Source organism: Astatotilapia calliptera, chromosome 3 (genome assembly GCF_900246225.1).
Source record: "Astatotilapia calliptera chromosome 3, fAstCal1.2, whole genome shotgun sequence".
Taxonomy (NCBI): domain Eukaryota; kingdom Metazoa; phylum Chordata; class Actinopteri; order Cichliformes; family Cichlidae; genus Astatotilapia; species Astatotilapia calliptera.
In genome coordinates, this window is record NC_039304.1 from 8,907,400 (window position 1) to 8,921,927 (window position 14,528).

A 14,528-nucleotide genomic window follows, 5' to 3' on the forward strand; every position below is an offset into this window, starting at 1 on the left:
AAATGACATGGAAGCCTGGATCCATCCTGCCTTGTATCAACAGTTCATGCTGCTGTTGCTGATGTACTTTATATCACTGAGGACCATCTGAGCAGTTATTTAAATGCCGTTGCCTGTCTGAGTGTTGCTGCTGACCATCTCCACCCCTTTATGAACACAGTGCACCCACCTTCAGACAGATGTTTCTAGCAGGATGAAGTTCCATGTCCCAAAGTTTAAATCATCTCAAACTGGTATAATGAACATTAAAAGGAGTTCACTGAACTTAAATGGCCTCCACAGCCACCAGATCTCAAAAGAAGAGTGTCTGTAAAAGTCTGCAGCAACTGTGTGATGCTTTGCTATTTAACTCACTGACTTACTCATTACCCATCATGACTCATTACACTGCTGGGGTAATGTTTCTGCCATTTTCTGAATGTAATTTTACTAATTATTTTATTTTATTTTTAAGATTTAAGACTTTGCAGCTGTGGGTGGACAGTCTTCGCAGTCTCACATGAAAAGTTCTTAAAAACTTAAAGACTAGAAACAAAAATATCAAAAAAGGAAAAGGTTCTTTGCTGTCCAGGGATGTCTGAGAAACAGAAGAGTTTATTCCACTTTGACAGTTATTATTATTATTATTATTATTATTATTTGATTTGATTCCTAAAAATATGAATTGTTAGGTACCTTCTGCTCTACCTGAATGTCGCTTATAATAAAAAGCACTTAGATTGCTCAGTCAGAGTAGAAAAGTGTAACATAAATAAGAAACGTTCCATTTACCAGTTCGGCGTCACAGATGTTGGTGAGTGAGCTGGGTGACGTAGCTAACAGTGCAATGATTTCTGCTGGGCAGCTACACAAGTGTGCGTTCTATTACACAATGGCTACAAATAGAGTAAAGCCCTACCTTAAATCTGCTGATAACATTCACTGAACTTATCCTCCTCCTCTGATTCTTTAAGGTCTTTATGCGTGTGCTTTCAGTCTTCACGTGTCAAGTAGTTGACACAGATCAACTCTGACATCCAGGAAATGCCAACAGCGAGGAAACAGCCGAACCAACAAATGAACAAATTCTTCCTTCTCTTATTTTTCAGTTCATGCATCCTTGATTTCTTTGCTCTCATTTCCTTGAACCTATCAGTATATCTTAGCTCCTCCCACCAGAGAAGTGAGCAAGTGAGGCGAGAAAAACATGTAGAGCGGAGCTAAGAGGCTTTAACAATATCAGACATCCTTGCTTTAGTCGTTTTAAAGCAATGCCAGTTAAATATAGCACATCCATCGTTTCGTTACAGCAGACTACTACTAAAGTATTTGGTTGGGTCCGTGTGATGAGTGAGACTTTTAAGTCTGTGCCAGAGACAGAATAATTCTCTCATCCAGGAAATACTGAATGCAGTTTAACAGTTAAGATAACACAGAAACAAGTTATTCCCCCTTTTCTTATATTTTGGATTCTACATCCTTGATTCCTTTGCTCTTATTTCCCCAATCATCAAATTGCAGCTCAGTCCCTCACACATGACGAGTGAACAGACAAGGTTAAGAAGACATGAAGTGAAAGGAGCTAAGACGAGAGGTATTCATGCCTCCGAGCCATTACAGCAATGTCAGTTAAAAACGATGCTTGGCACAGATGGTGCTGGTGTTCATTATTTTATTGCAGCACACTCCTACATATTTACAGAGTCCTGTTTCCACTCCCTGTTTGTTATGTCTCTTATACGTCATTAGTAAAACACTTTACTCAGGATATAGTAGATCCTCCAGATCTCCCCTTTCCTGGTGCATTTTAGAGACTCAAACATGCTTCAAGATGGCACATTAAGACTGAATCCTGGGTCACAGCCTGCAGCACAGAAAAGAAGGGAAGACAACGAATAGATAATGAATAGTCCTGTTGTTCATACCTGTTTTAGACAGTAGTGGGAGCAGTTTAATCCTTCACTTGTATTTAGGCATAAGAGAGCCATGTCTGCTTTGAGAGATCGGTTATTGTGATGGATTGTAGCTTTCGAACTTGGATGATGAAATCATCTACTTCCTGCAGGGTTATTGATCACTTTCTTTGATTTCTCAAGTGCATTCAAAATGATTCAGCTGCTGCTAGTGAGAAAAAAGTACAGTAATATCAGTAAACACCACCTCATGGATCACTGACTGCCTGACAGACTGACCACAGTATGTGAGACTGGGCCGAGCTCTGTCTGATTTAGTGATGTGCAGCAGGACCTCCACAGGTTCTGTCCTGGACTTCATGCCCTTAGACTTTCAGTACAAGTCTGAGTCAAGACACCTTCAGAAATACTCTGATTCTGCAGAGGCTGGATGTACAGTGGGGCAAAAAAGTATTTAGTCAGCCACCGATTGTGCAAGTTCCCCCACCTAAAATGATGACAGAGGTCAGTAATTTGCACCAGAGGTACACGTCAACTGTGAGAGACAGAATGTGAAAAAAAAAAAAATCCATGAATCCACATGGTAGGATTTGTAAAGAATTTATTCGTAAATCAGGGTGGATAATAAGTTCAAATGCTTCAGACATTTCAGTGTTTGTTTTGTTCAAGCCTCAATTTGACCATCAAATTGTGGAGTGTCGCACCAAAGAGCTTCATTCAGACTTTGGTGCAACACTCAGTGCTATTTAGACTCAAACATCGCTTCATGTGTGTTGCATAAGTGTATTTTGGACTTCTCAACAATGTAGCCATCAAGGAAGCATTCCCAGGTGTAGGAATATTTTAAGCTGGTGCCACCAAAAAATAGAGAAATAAATTTACTCAGTGTTTATTCAAATTAAATATATTTACAGGTCTATATCTTTCATGGGGTGCTTTAGTTACTGTAAATAAATAGAATAATACAATATTATGTGGGAAATAAATAAATGTGAGATGAAAATGATAATAAAACTGATAATATCAATGTTTGTATTTCCATACAAACACAACACAACTGCCTTATTGCATTATGTCAAAACCATCTTCCCTACCCAGGATATAATTAACAATCAACAATGTTTCTCAATGTTTTATTTTTTAATTATTATTTTGTAGATCGAATTAGTCAGGCAGATTTTTCTAAGATGGAACACACAAAACAAAGATGTGTAAAATGAAGTCAGGCTGTCAGGATATTTGAGAAATTCTTGCAATCATTTTAAAATACGTATGAAAGGTGCATCACACACGCAAGGCTTCTTTTGGCAGTACATAGACCACCGTTGCCAGCAGATGTCACCAGTGAGAGTAATGAAGCTTATGATCCAGTTTTTGACACAGTAGTTCGAAAAGGCTCACAGCTCCCTTACTGTGCCATCACTGCGCCCAAGAACCCAAACCAAACTCCAAAAAAAGGGGGGACTTCCACTTCCACTGATGGGAACAAGTCACACACGTGAGCTGCACTGATTTCAGTTGTCTGATTTAGTTTAATTATAATCAGAAACACAGTTAATATGATTCAAATAAGTCAGAATTGACCTTTTAGACTACAGTTTAGTTTTATGCTACTGTATACAGTACCATTTAGAAATCAGGTGTACCAAACTGACTTCTGGACAACACATCTGATGGTCCGAGTTCCATATATGCCATGTCTTCAGTTTGTATCTACTATGTAGAAATTTGTAAAAATAAATAGAAACCTTTAAAGGTTTGTCCAAAACTTTTGACTGTCATGTCAACAGTCACTAGAGAAAGAGAAGAGAATGAATGAAAACAAAAGAAATAATAAACACAGTCTATAAAAAAATTTCTGCTCAGATGGAAAACAAAAAATTGATATCAGATAACTCACGCACTTCCTGGGTGTGTTTTTTGTTTATTTCTTGTCTTATTAATGCAATATCACATACAGACTGATTTTTGTGAAACATAAATGTACATATTTGATCATAAACAAAAACAATAAATAAAGGTTATTACAGGACATTCACTTAATTAAAAGAAAAACTGAAATAATCTTTTAATCAACATGATTTACTTTGATTTTTTTAAATATTAAATGCAGACTTGGGTGAAGATGAACACAAACTGTACTGGTTTTCTTTCCTCATTGTAAGCTGCTTGAACATATATATCCACTAATGATACCTTTAGTTTTGTCTCATACTATGTGTAATGGAGACCAGGGGTTCAATTACCTTGGTATTGTTAGTGATTAATTGTTGGATTAGGAATTTAAAATAGGGTAATAAAGAGAACACATTAGTTCTTATGGAGTCTTTTATTAGGTTATTTGACATACGATTAAATTGACAGCTTGTAACGGAAAAGAGACAGTGGGACTGGCCATCCTACCTGTGTCAGAGAAGAGCCAAAGTTAGAGCTGCTTGCAGTTAATCATTTATCAATAACCTAAACATATGTGAAATGAGAACTTGTAAAGGTACTCACCTGTCCTGGTTGCTTCTTGCAGGATGTGGAGCAAAAGAGTGAAAGTGGCTCGATCACCTGTTTAAGAGCTCTTGGAGCAGACCAGTGTGCCAGGTTAGGGAGTATGGTTAAAGAGGGTTTTAATTTAGATAGAAATGGGTGAAGCTTATGTTATTGGTTTGTTTATAGTACGTGTTGGAAATATGTATATGTTTGTGATGTCCTTTAATGTTATTGTATGTTTGTTTGTGTGGAGGGTTATGTGTTCATTTTGATTAGTTAACCCCATACTTGGGCTATTCCAGATGCTCACCTGAAAAGGTAGAGTATAAAAGGAAGACAGTTTGTTTAGTTGTAGTTAGTGTTTGTGCTGTTATCATGCGCCTTCTTTAATAAAGTGCCAATCCATGGATGTCTTTTTCTCCAGTCTAATGTCATATTATTGGACAGAACCTATGACCGCCGGCCAAAACTGACACTAGTGATGGCCAAATGAAGCTTTCTGGAGCACTGAAGCTTGTATTGAAAAACGGTTCATTACTCGAAGCTTTTCAACACAGTCCTCTCTGGTGACATCCGGTGGCCAAAAATATGAAGTGCAGCTTGAATCCACAAAATAAAACCAACCGCTTCATAATGATTGCCCACTCTGTCTGATATTGGGCCGCCGTTGTGTTGCTTTGAACGTGTATTTTTTGGTGGTTAAAAAAACGTGTTATATTTGTTTAATAAATAGTTTTGACCAGTAAACCCTCCTTGTTATGCTCCATGGTGTGGTCTTCCTTTGCTTGTGACTTCTTGATGTTGGTAAATACAATAATTGAAAAATACCACGTTACATATAATATATACATATAATAATGTACAACACATTATGGAGTATGCTTCAGCTGTGAGGTCCTGCCTCCATGCACGTATGCATTTAATCGCTAGACGGGTGTATTTATAAATACTATTATATTAGGGAAACTTCCCCAGACATATTTTTGACCTGGGGGTAGAATTGATTGTGAAATGGAAAAGGAAAATGCTTATGAACTTGCAAATTAAAAACATGATGCATTTAAGGTAACCCTTTTCCATTTTTATTTAAAAAGAGAATTTGTTCTAGTGTGCGATGGCCGAACCTGTTCCTTTTCGTGGAGATAATTTCTCCTGCCTTAAGGAAAATCCCTTCACATGGAACAGAAGAGGCTGGAGTGCAAAGAAACTGGTAGAGATGCAGTTATACAGTCTACCTGGGCCCCACAGACGATCAGATAAAGAGAATAAATAAATGTTTGACATTTTACCTTTTTCCCGTTTTCAGATATAATAAACACGCACAAAACAAAAGCAAACAGCCAGAACACAAAGCTGGAAAACCCACCCGATTGACAAAAATCAACTCAAAATTCTCCCACACAAGAGAACCTCCTCTATTCCTCGCTGGCTCCAAATCTCTCAGTAGAATGATCAGTGGTTCGCTATCTGTCACCATCAAAACACTCCACAAATCCCGCGAATGATTCACCTGCTTATAAACCATTGAATCAGATACCGAAGCAGTTAGGCTCTAAATGAAGCTTCGGACGTCACTGATCACGTGACTCTGGCCAAACGAATCAAGCTTCGACACAGTGCTTCTGAAGCAGTGTGTTGATTTTTTTGACACACGCACCGGAGCTTCAGCTTCAAGCGGGCCATCACTAACTGACACTATGTTTGGCTTTTTTTATGTTATTATATTTGGTTTTTCTGTACACCAGAAGAAAATTAGTTGAAATACCAGTAATCTCATTGGACATAAAGGCAAGGCAAGTTTATTTGTATAGCACAATTCAACAACAAGGTGATTCAAAGTGCTTTACAGAGACATTAGAAACAAGAACAAATAAAAAGCATGATTTAAAATTGATTAAAACAAGCAAATAAACTAACTAACTAATTAACAAACAAACAAACAAACAAACAAAACAGTATATAAAATCAAAACAGATAAAATCAGAACAGTAGATAAAATCAGTAGTTAAATGTAAGTTTTGAAATTTAAGCTTAAAGTGTGGATTTGGTGCTTTATTCAAATGCAGCTGAGAACAGGTGAGTCTTCAACCTGGATTTAAATAAACTGAGTGTTTCAGCTGATCTGAGGCTTTCTGGGAGTTTGTTCCAGATATAAGGAGCATAAAAGCTGAATGCAGCTTCTCCGTGTCTGGTTCTGACTCTGGGAACTGATAAAAGACCGGATCCAGATGACCTGAGGGATCTGGATGGTTCATACTGGGTCAGGAGGTCATTGATGTATTTTGGTCCTAAACCATTCAGAGCTTTATAGGCCAGCATCAGAACTTTAAAGTCTATCCTCTGACGGACAGGCAGCCAAAGACTCTTTGAGACTTTTTCCTGCCTGCTGTTTTGTCATATATATCCAAGTAGCAGGAATATCAGCAGGTTCTGTATTATACTGTTTGGCTGCTGGTCACTGATCACAAGAGAAGAGCATATGTCAGTGATCGGTTTTTGTGTATTTGGCCAACAGAATCCTCCCAGACCTTGAGGGCGATGCAGTGCAGCAAAGTGCTCAGTATGGGCTCTTCCTCCTGTCTCACAGGGGGCTTTGCAGAATGGACACTGTTTGCCACAACCAACCAGTCTGTTGAAAAGCTCATTCTGGGGCTGCACATGGAGATGTAGTTTCATTTCAAAGTTTTCTCAGATCTTGTTCCATCTCATTCACAGACACTGTGAGCCAGTCAGCAAAATATTCCTTGTCAGCATTATTCAGGATATTCAGGAAAGCACCAAGAGCATCATTGGAAATGACCAGCTTGTGACTAAGTTCTTTACAATATCTTCAACAAATGTCTTTACATTATCACTCTTTCCTTTCTTGGCCTTGTTGATGGCCTTTTTTATGCTTCTGATACATGACTGGAGATGTTGGTCCTCAAACTCAGACACTGTGACTACCAGTATCTTTCTGTTTGGAGACACCAAGTCACTGAGCTGCGAGAGAACATCACATCATCTCCATCTACAAGCTCAAGAGGAAATCCATCAAGCAACAACTGCACACAGTTTGGGCAGATGCTGCAGCTGTTGACATGCTGGATCTGTTTGTGGAGGGGACAGTGAAGCTTCATAGATCTGACCCATTTCACGGAAGAAGTGTTCAGTCCCCAGTGAGCTGTTGGCAATTTGTCTGTCAATTTCTTTGAACTCCTCTTTGTTCTCAGAGTTCTGACATTTTTCTTTATATTTCTCCCGAAGTTCAGACAGTTTTACACGAGACATGTTATCCAGGTTCATTCGCATCCATTTCAGGAAATAAAACCTCTCTGTTCCTGGGCTTGATATTGCATTAATAAACCATGTAATAGCTGTCGACATGTCATAAGAGTTCTGCTTTTTCCTCAGTTGTTCTTTCTGCAGCTGAAGTTTCCGGAGCCAACTTTTCTAAGTCGAAATTCTTTCTTCTCTAAGCAGGTCAGTTCTTTCCATATTTCACCTTACCGTTGAAGCTGATCTTCTTTGTATTTCAGGATGTCTTGAATTTCAGCAGTCATGGCGTCTGCATTTGTCTTTGCAGTCTGGCACTCTGGAGAGTCTTCATCAACCAGGATTCCCAGTTCATGGGCAACGTCTGCCATCTGCTCTATTGTCATCTTCATCTTTGAGTTCTTCACCACATCTCTGACTGTTTCCCTCAAACTTTTCACAAAGTCTGCATCATTTCTGTGTTTTGTCTTAATAATGATGTTGTTTTTGGTCAAACCCAACATTAGCACTAATTTTTTCAAAGCATCTGTACTGTTGTGCTTGCTCACATTATTACCAACCAAGAAGATCTGTGGTTTGTGATGTTGGTTGGTAAGTAGACTGAATTCAGATTCAGAGTCTAAATGGTCAAAGAACACAAAAACTGCTACCACATGTCTGACAAAAAAAGGAGTATTGTGTTTGAAAGCTTGCAATGTCCCCACGAAGGTTAGCTACAGCCACTGGCTGACTGAAAATATCAATGTTTGTGTTTCCACCAGGAAGATACCAAGTAATTTCAGTCAGTCCGTTGGATATTCTTCTTGGACTGTCACCACACTCCATGTTGTGATGAACAAAGGTGTCATGGTACTGCTGAGAGGTCCAGGTTCCTGTGCAGCTCTGGGCTCCAAAACCTGTGGGCCTGCATTTCTGCATACAGTGGTCTAACACAGCATCTCATGAGTTATGATAGACTGTGTTCACTACTTTTCTCTAACTATCTTTTTCTATTAAGATAATTTCCTATTGGTCATTTTTATTGCAAGTTTCTAAAAATAAAAAGCATTCAGAATTATAGTTGAATAAAGGAAAATAAAAAAATGAAACTGATGTCAATACAAGAAAATGACAATAAATGATAATGTTTAAGCCTTTTAATGAAAAAAAAACTTTTATCTGCTGGTGCTGGAGAATCTGGATTTTTTTTTTTTTTACTGGTTTTCATCTTACCTTATATGCACATAACATCACAATTTAAAGAAAAGTTTGGAACAGCTTACCTTTATACAGCAGATGTGCCCTTGGTAAACATGATATGTTGTAATACAGTTTTTCTAATTCTGTAGTATTTGTAGTAAAATTGATATCTCAATACTGAACATTTCCCAAACTGCTGATCGGTCTTGATTTCTGCTGTCATTTAGATGTTAAAATCAGAATTTAGCACAAAATGACATGAAAGCCTGGATCCATCCTGCCTTGTGTCAACAGTTCATGCTGCTGTTGCTGATGTACTTTATATCACTGAGGACCATCTGAGCAGTTATTTAAATGCCGTTGCCTGTCTGAGTGTTGCTGCTGACCATCTCCACCCCTTTATGAACACAGTGCACCCACCTTCAGACAGATGTTTCTAGCAGGATGAAGTTCCATGTCCCAAAGTTTAAATCATCTCAAACTGGTATAATGAACATTAAAAGGAGTTCACTGAACTTAAATGGCCTCCACAGCCACCAGATCTCAAAACAATAGAGTGCCTGTAAAAGTCTGCAGCAACTGTGTGATGCTTTGCTATTTTACTCACTGACTTACTCATTACCCATCATGACTCATTACACTGCTGGGGTAATGTTTCTGCCATTTTCTGAATGTAATTTTAGTAATTATTTTATTTTATTTTTAGGATTTAGGAATTAGCAGCTGTGGGTGGACAATCTCACATGAAAAGTTCTTAAAAACTTAAAGACTGGAAACAAAAAGATCAAAAAAGGAAAAGGTTCTTTACTGTCCAGGGATGTCTGAGAAACAGAAGAGTTTATTCCACTCTGACAGTTATATTATTATTATTATTATAACATTATTTGATTCCTAAAAATATGAATTGTTAGGTACCTTCTGCCCTACCTGAATGTAGCTTATAATAAAAAGCAATTTGATTGCTCAGTTAGAGTAGAAAAGTGTAGCATAAATAAGACACAGTCCATTTACCAGTTCGGCATCACAGTTGTTGGTGAGTGAGCTAGCTAACAGTGCAATGCACACAAGTGTGCGATCAATTACACAATGGCTACAAGTAGAGGAAAGCCCTAACTTAAATCTGCTGATTCATTGAACTTACCCTCCCTTCCTGGCTCTTTAAGGTCTTTATGCGTGTGCTTTCACTCTTCATGTATCAAGTAGTTCAGCTCCTCCCACTAGAGAAGTGAGCAAGTGAAGTGAGGAAAACATCTAGAGCAGTGGTCTCAAACTCCAGTCCTCGAGGACCAGTATCCTGCTTATTTTTGAGATATCCCTGCACTACCTGCTGCTGATTAGCTGGATCAGGTGTGCTTTGCCAATAAGAAGCTACAAGGGCAGGTTAGTTGGAAAATAAGCAGGACAGCGGCCCTCCAGGCCAGAGAAAGCTACAGTAATGTCAGTAAACACATCCACACCTCATGGATTACTAACTACCTGACAGACTAGTTAGCAATCCACTGGGCCGAGCTCTGTCGGATTTAGTGATGTGCAGTATGTAACTCCACAAAATTAAACAGGCAGGAGTGTCCAGCTCTGATTCTGTCTCTTCTCTGTTTTTTTCTACTTACATCAGAAAATGTTTCATGTGACACAAACATTGTTTCACGTGTGTTGCACATGTGTATTTTGGACTTTTTTTAGGCATTTCTCATTTTGGACAGAAAAGACAGATGGTTTAAAAGAGGAGTCAAAGAAGCCATCTATGTCCTCTGTGAACGACCATGTTTGAACTTATAACAACTGTCTGCCATCTATAATCCAGTTCTGAGATCCCTTCCCAGACGCCTTAACGCCCACTCACACCCTGGACCATTTGACCTCAGTAAATCACATGATGGGGTGGGGCTAGGTTTCACAATTGGTTCACCTGAAACCTTGGTGAACCATACCTGTTTTCACACCTTTGCTCGTGTGATTAGGCAACGGAACAATAGGGGGTCCAGCTAAAACCTTGTCAAATAAACATGATGACATGATGCAACGTAATAAACATTTATTTATTATGTGTATGTGAACCTGCACATAAAACAAAATGCCAAACAGGTTAACAATTCATGGAACAAATCAAACTGCAAGTAGAAATTGAAATGCTCAAGTCAGGCTTAATAACAAAAAAAAATTAATAATTTAATTTTTCTACAGCAAAAGAGACAAGAAAGAAAATGGAAAAATAGAAATTGGAATTGTGATCAAATAAATACATTCAAAATAATGTTCTAAATAAATAAATAAACTGTTATAAATTTAAATAAAGTCCAAATGAAAATATAGCCTTATCACCTGTGAGTGAATCTGAAAGTTGCTTCAGCAGCCGTAAACCTTTTTTCACAACCAGAAGTTAGAACCAGAAGTTATGCTTTATAGTTGAGACAAATGAACAACAATAAAAAGTCACAACAGTCCATTTTTTTGGCAAGTTGCAACTCCCCTTTTATGTTCACCTCTTAATGAGACACTTGAGCCTGCCTCTGAGACACAATCAGATCCATTCTGGGTGGAATGGGAGAAAGGCTCCCTCTCAGAGTAGTTTCCAGTGTTGCTCTGAGTCTGTTTTGGGCTTTGGTCTCGGTTGTGGCCACAATGGAAAATCCTGATTCACATAGATATGTAGTTGTGAATGGGAGGAGTTTCACAGCTTTCAGTGCCAGACATGGTTACTCTTTTGAGACATCAATCCAGAAGGAGCTCAGGACAGTTTGCCCCACTGCAACTTTAAAGGGCTCTCGGTGGAAACCAGATGTGAGGGCAAAGCAACTTCATTTTCAGTGGGATCCACAGACAATGGGTCCATAATCCAAATGTGTCATTCTCTGGAATTCATTAAATTTCTCTGTCAGTTGTGAAAGGTGCTGACAGACAGAGACACTGATCTTTACCTGAGGGGAGCTTTCCAAGATGTTAGACAAAAGTGGAAGCATGTCCATGCTCTTTCCCTGGGCCATCTTAGTCCACAAAGCAAGTTTCCTCTTGAAAACATGTTGCCATGTCACCTCATGGAACTCTGGTGACATCTTTTTTGCTGCAAGTATTTCACAGTGGAGAAAACAGTGGGTCCATTTAGTTTCTGGTACACGATCAAAAATCTGCCTCATGATGCCTGCCAGTCATTGAAGCTGCACCATCACTGCAAACCCCAACACAGCTCTGCCAGTCCAGATTGTTCTCAGTGAAGTGCAGCGGAAACCTGAGTGGTGGCTCAGGCTGGTAGCTCTCCACAAAACAGCATGTCCTCATGCAAACTGCTGTCCCAGCAATAACGAACAAAAACCAGTAGCAATGCACCATTCATGACATCATCTAGTTGCAAAGAGAAGACTACTTTTTATTCTTTCCAGAAGCTGATGCTGTATGTCTAAGGCCATGTTTGCAATACAGTGTCTTTTGAAAGTGGGATGGTCAGTAGCTTCTTTGCAACAGCCTCTTTGATCACCTCACGGCACATATTTACAGTGGCAGGTAAAACTTCTCCGCTATAGTGAAAGTCTTTTTACTGTGTGCCACAAGTCTGGACACGAGGTAGCTAGCTTTTTTTAAGCACATTTAGAGTTACCAGTCTGTGACACAACACACTTTTTCTGCATCTGAAGTCCATTTTCTTTTGTCTTGAAATATTCCACTGGCTTTCTTGCGAGTGTTTGGTTTCCAGATGCTGTTTCTTTAAGAGTTGATTCTGTTCATCATGACTTCTTCAGTCTCAGCTGACTGCAGGTTTCCCTAACCTTATAAACAGTACATTGCACAACGACTGAAACTAGCCCATTGAAAGAACAATTCACTGTGAGGGCAGTTCCTTGATCATTAATATCAAAATTGTCATGACCATTGATCAACAACCACCGATCAGTGGTCCTGAGTACCATTGTAAGATGATGAAAGATGTACCCTTAGGCACCCTCCTCAATTCAGAGATGGTCTTTCCCTTTTCATGTAAATGGCCTCCTTGACTCCGCGCTCAAACCAGTGTTCCTCCCAGTCCAGGATGTGTACATCCTCATCAATGAAAGTGTCTACTGGCCTGAGGGGTAAATAGACTGCCTGGCCTGAAGAGTTAGCTCTTCTGTGTTGTGCCATCTTCTTAACCAGAGATTGTTCAGTTTTCCTGATGTATGAATTATGGCAATCCTCCTGGCACTTAACATCATACACTACATTACTCTTTTTTTGTCAGGGGACCCAATTCCTGGGGTTTAAAAACCACAGAGACACGGTCTTTAGTGAAAATGTGTCTCAACTGTTCCGATACTCCTGACACATACGTGATCACTAAGGGTTTCCACTTAGGCAGCGGTTGTCCTTCTCTCCTGGATTGGCTGGAGCTTTCTTTAGGTGCCCTCCCAACTTTGACAAATGTCCAGCTGGGATGTCTACATTTACTCAGGGCCTTCGTTGTATGATGTTCTTTTGCTTCCCTGGTTACTGTGTCTGTAGGGATGGTGTTCACTGTGTTGGTCGCTGGATATTTGTCAACTGGACACATTGCCTTGTCTTCATAGAGAGACAAGGCAATGAAAGGCAATCAGCTGTTAGCGCTGCGTCCTGCAGCGGTACTGCCGGCGGACAGACTCAACATTCCCAGCGAGTTGAGGAAGAAAAGACCGGGGTGTCGTGCTGGGAAGGAGCGCTGTCGCCCGAGAAGGAGACGTTATCGACCATCTCTTCCTTCTGTGATTATTGGAAACGTAAGATCTTTGCCCAATAAGATGGATGAGCTCACGTCGCTAACCTGGTCACAGAGGGAGTACCGGCAATGTAGCATCATGATGCTAACGGAGTCGTGGTTAACACCGCTAACTCCGGACACGAGCGTGGCACTACCGGGATTCCAGCTGCTGCGGGCGGACAGGACGAGAGAGAGCGGTAAGAGGAAAGGAGGGGGACTGGCAGTGTTTGTGAACGACAGATGGTGTAACCCTGGGCACATCACTGTGAAAGAACAACTCTGCAGCAGAGACATTGAGCTCTTAGCCGTTAGCATCCGTCCGTACTACCTGCCCAGGGAATTCTCGCATGTTATCACGATAACAGCGTATGTCCCCCCCCCCCCGTCGGCCAACGTGGATGCAGCCTGTGACTCTCTCCACTCTGTGGTGAGCAGACTGCAAACACAATCTCCGAGAGCCCTTCTCATAATATCAGGGAATTTAATCATGCCTCACTGGACTCCACACTGCCCACCTTCACCCAGTATGTGACCTGCCCAACCAGAGACAATAGAACACTGGACTTACTGTATGCCAGTGCAGAAGAGGCATACAGTTCATCACCTCTCCCTCCCCTGGGCAGATCTGATCACAACCTGGTGCACCTTGTCCCTGTGTATGAGCCCTTAGTGCGCAGGGAGCCACCAGCCACCCGCACAGTACAGAGATGGTCGGAGGAGGGCGAGGAGGCCCTTAAGGACTGTTTTGAGTCGACTGTGTGGGAGGTGATCTGTGACGACCATGGAGAGGACATCGACAGCCTTAATACAAGCATTACTGACTATATTAATTTCTGTGTGGATAACACCGTACCTACCAGGACTGTGCGGTGTTTCTCCAACAACAAACCTTGGATTACCCCAGAAATTAAAGCTGTCCTCAACCAGAAGAGGGGGGCCTTCAAATCAAAAGACAAAGAGGAGTTGAAAAGGGTGCAGAGAGAGCTGAGGGGACTGATAAGGTATGGGAAGGACAGCTA

At 40.3% G+C, this 14,528-nt stretch overlaps 1 pseudogene; it reads right to left on the minus strand.

The window, feature by feature from the left end:
* Window positions 1–7,139: 7,139 nt before the first annotated feature.
* On the minus strand, window positions 7,140–8,546 carry LOC113012234 (up-regulator of cell proliferation-like; annotated as a pseudogene).
* Between the last annotated feature and the right edge of the window lie 5,982 nt (window positions 8,547–14,528).